Source organism: Pseudophryne corroboree, chromosome 3, assembly GCF_028390025.1.
Source record: "Pseudophryne corroboree isolate aPseCor3 chromosome 3, aPseCor3.hap2, whole genome shotgun sequence".
Classification (NCBI taxonomy): Eukaryota; Metazoa; Chordata; class Amphibia; order Anura; family Myobatrachidae; genus Pseudophryne; species Pseudophryne corroboree.
In genome coordinates this window covers 661,728,866-661,733,410 of record NC_086446.1, presented here as the reverse complement: position 1 = coordinate 661,733,410, position 4,545 = coordinate 661,728,866, and the positions used below count along the sequence as shown (strand labels likewise).

Below are 4,545 nucleotides of genomic sequence, written 5' to 3'. Positions count from 1 at the left end.
AGCCAGAAAGGAGGTGACCGCACAACATTATCACCACATGTGGCGAAAATATGTTGCGTGGTGTGAGGCCAGGAAGGCCCCACGAAGAAATTTCAACTCGGTCGATTCCTGCATTTCCTGCAAACAGGAGTGTCTATGGGCCTCAAATTGGGGTCCATTAAAGTTCAAATTTCGGCCCTGTCGATTTTTCTTCCAGAAAGAATTGGCTTCAGTTACTGAAGTCCAGAAGTTTGTCAAGGGAGTATTGCATATACAACCCCCTTTTGTGCCTCCAGTGGCACTGTGGGATCTCAACGTAGTTCTGGGATTCCTCAAAACACATTGGTTTAAAACCAGTCAAATCTGTGGATTTGAAGCATCTCACATGAAAAGTGAACATGCTCTTGGACCTGGCCTGGACCAGGCGTGTGTCAAATTGGTGGTTTTTTTCTCAAAAAAGCCCATATCTGTTTGTCCATTCGGACAGGGCAGAGCTGCGGACTCGTCCCCAGTTCTCTCCCTAAGGTGGTGTCAGTGTTTCACCTGAACCAGCTTATTGAGGTGTCTTGCGCCTACTAGGGACTTGGAGGACTCCAAGTTGCTAGATGTGGTCAGGGCCCTGAAAATATAGGTTCCAGGACGGCTGGAGTCAGGAAAACTGACTTGCTGTTATCCTGTATGCACCCAACAAACTGGGTGCTCTTGCTTCTAAGCAGACTTTTGCTAGTTGGATGTGTAATACAATTCAGCTTGCACATTCTGTGGCAGGCCTGCCACAGCCAAAATATGTAAATGCCCATTCCACAAGGAAGGTGGGCTCATCTTGGGCGGCTGCCCGAGGGATCTCGGCTTTACAACTTTGCCGAGCGGCTATTTAGTCAGGGGCAAACACGTTTGTAAAATCCTACAAATTTGATAACCTGGCTAAGGAGGATCTGGAGTTCTCTCATTCGGTGCTGCAGAGTCATCCGCACTCTCCCGCCCGTTTGGGAGCTTTGGTATAATCCCCATGGTCCTTTCAGGAACCCCAGCATCCACTAGGACGATAGAGAAAATAAGAATTTACTTACCGATAATTCTATTTCTCGGAGTCCGTAGTGGATGCTGGGCGCCCATCCCAAGTGCGGATTATCTGCAATACTTGTACATAGTTACAAAAATCGGGTTATTATTGTTGTGAGCCATCTTTCAGAGGCTCCGCTGTTATCATACTGTTAACTGGGTTCAGATCACAGGTTGTACAGTGTGATTGGTGTGGCTGGTATGAGTCTTACCCGGGATCTATAAATCCTTCCTTATTGTGTACGCTCGTCCGGGCACAGTATCCTAACTGAGGCTTGGAGGAGGGTCATAGGGGGAGGAGCCAGTGCACACCACCTGATCCTAAAGCTTTACTTTTTGTGCCCTGTCTCCTGCGGAGCCGCTATTCCCCATGGTCCTTTCAGGAACCCCAGCATCCACTACGGACTCCGAGAAATAGAATTATCGGTAAGTAAATTCTTATTTTTACTATTAAGGCATGTTAAAACTGAGGCAAGGCATGCTGGGATGTGTAGTTTTACAACAGCTGGAGGGCCACAAGTTGAAGACGCATGCATTACACCATCTGTGCTGCCCTATGCAGCGCGGATGGTGTAATATGCCAACATGCATTTAATAACTGCATGATTGCAGCCTGTGGTTAACCAAGTACTTTGAACACTAAAATGTGAACTCTATTAGCATATGGTGTAACACACAGAGCAGTTTCATTGCAGTGCCCAGTTTTTGGATGAGGCATGCGCCATTTAATTATATTCTGTACAAATTAATGCATAGGGGTTAGCTGACCCTTCCACATCATAGTAATCTTTACCACAATTGTAGTTGACATGTGCTGACACTGGGACTTATTCAGGTTGGATAGCATAATCTGTAAACTATGCAGGTGCAGGGTCCATTCTGCGCATGTGCAAAATGGGCCCTGCGATCACAACGCTGCAAAGTGAGCGCCTCTGCTGCGGCAGAGGCATTCACGGGGAGGGACAGGGGCAGAGGTGGCTAACAATGGGGAAAATGGGGGCATGTAGCCCCTGTTTTCTGGGAGTATCATGGACAAGATCAGACTTTAGTCGCAAATGAATATTGTGACCACCAGTCCGTGACAGCATCGCCGTTTTTAGCATTCGCAAATGCAGGAAGAAGGTGGTATGCAGTGGTGCAAGTAGAAATATTTTCTTAGTGGTACTGAGCCTGAAAAATCGGCGTGGCTATGTGTTGTGAGGGGGCATGGCCACAAGCCACAAGTGGGAGTGGCTACATGACACTAGTGGCGTGGGCACACTACAAAGCCTCTTTTCTTTGCACTCTAGAGGAAAGGCTAGAAATATATAGTACAGGTTGAGTATCCCTTATCCAAAATGCTTGGGACCAGAGGAATTTTGGATATCGGATTTTTCTGTATTTTGGAATAATTGCATACCATAATGAGATATCATGGTGATGGGACCTAAATCTAAGCACAGAAGGCATTTATGTTTCATATACACCTTATACACACAGCCTGAAGGTCATTTTAGCCAATATTTTTTATAACTTTGTGCATTAAACAAAGTGTGTGTACATTCACAGAATTCATTTATGTTTCATATACACCTTATACACACAGTCTGAAGTTCATTTAATACAATATTTTTAATAACTTTGAGTATTAAACAAAGTTTGTGTACACTGAGCCATCAAAACACAAAGGTTTCACTATCTCAGTCTCACTCAAAAAAGTCCGTATTTTGGAATATTCCGTATTTCGGAATATTTGGATATGGGATACTCAACCTGTACTACCTCCAGTATAATAGAAATATATAGTGATATCCCCAGGATAATAGAAATATATAGTAATGCCTCAATGTAATAACAATATATAATAATGCCTCCATTATAACAGGAATATATAGTGTAGTAGTGCCCCTGGTATAATAGAAATATATAGTAGTGTCCATATTACAACAGAAATATGTAGTAATACCCCCATAATAATAGTCATATATAGTAGTGTCCACATTACAACAGAAATATATAGTAATACCCCCATAATAATAGTCATATATAGTAGTGTCCACATTATATTAGAAATTAATGCTCCCAGCAAGAGATGCTGCGGGAAAGTGCAATCAGGCTCCTCTCTTCACAGCCGCCACAGCCGCCAGAGGAGGAATTGTGATGTGGCGTCATGACATCACAGTTGCGCTCCCAGTAACGCTGACAAACTGGGAGGCGCTGTCATGCTGCCAAGCACCATGGTCTTGTTACTTTGTGGCACATTATAATTGTGGTAAAGGCGGTCACGGGTGCAAAGTGTGTGGCAGGTGGTACTGCGTACCCGCTGCCATATTCTTAAGGGTACTCCGTACCCGAGCGTACCCACATACTTGCACCACTGGTGGTATGCATCTCCTCCTGCATTTGCATTTATAAGAATTGTAATGCAAAACTGCTAAGAGCAGCTTAGCAAATAACGATCCAGAGAAAACGGAAAGAGAAGAAAGACTATGTTGGGGCACGCTTGGACACTGAAGATACATTTAAAATCTAACTTTTATTAATATTAAGTATAAAAATGTAGCGTGACACACAGATTCAATGTAACATAAGACTACACCTAGGAGGGGGCAAGGTTAATTGGTGTTAACTATGTGTGGGTATCAATATTCCCTAATAAGACTCCAGCCTTACCTCTTTGGAATGTCCCATGAACTAAGATGCACCTCAGGTGAAAATATTTAAAAACAAATATCCCAGTGATATCTGATATTTGATGAGCACGGGTAATTATAATCAAGACAAAATTTTTTTTTTAGTCAGTTAGTGGTGTGCTTAGATAGTAGTAGCTCCTAAGGTAACTGCTAATGGTTATACCTTTAGGTATCGCTTATAGTGCTGCTGGAGAGAGGTAGAGTTCTGACTGCCAAGGCTGCTGGTAAGTAACAATGTATAGGTTGCAAAACTCCAGGTGAGTTCCCAGAGGGAGAGGAAATAGTGATCTGATTTCTCTAAATTGGTATGATAGCTTGTATGAAGGTAAGTATTGATTGACTGTTAGGCCCTTGTGTCAAATTAGTATGGAGAGAGATAAGGTTGGCAAGATAGTGCTATAGGTCATAGAGTTCTCCACCACTTCTGCTTTTTGTTTGGTCAGTGTATAATTACTGCACCTGATATTCCAAGGTGGTCTCCCATCCAAGTACTGATCAGGCCTGTCACTGCTTTGCTTCCAAGATCAGACGAGATTGGGCGTAGCCAGTGAAGTATGGCAGTATGTGTCAGGTTAGAACAAATGAGAGAGTGTGGTTTATGACCTAGGTATCAAAAGAAGTGCTTCTACTGTCCAATGATTTTTGCGCAGTGCCTCTGTTACCAACGTATTGCAGAGATCTTAAAAACTGGCATATGAATGAGAGAGTACTTTAGTAGTTTAGTGACAGAAGAATAGGTTAGGGTACCCCTACTTCTGCTGTCCACTCTCATATATAGTGATATAGTGGTCAGTGAATGTTAGAGACAGGGTACGGTTGCCTATTGAAAAGG

The 4,545-nt window shown here is 43.3% G+C and overlaps 1 pseudogene; it reads right to left on the bottom strand.

Annotated features, from left to right (window-relative positions):
• Positions 1–4,160: 4,160 nt before the first annotated feature.
• On the bottom strand, positions 4,161–4,279 carry LOC134892393 (5S ribosomal RNA; annotated as a pseudogene).
• Between the last annotated feature and the right edge of the window lie 266 nt (positions 4,280–4,545).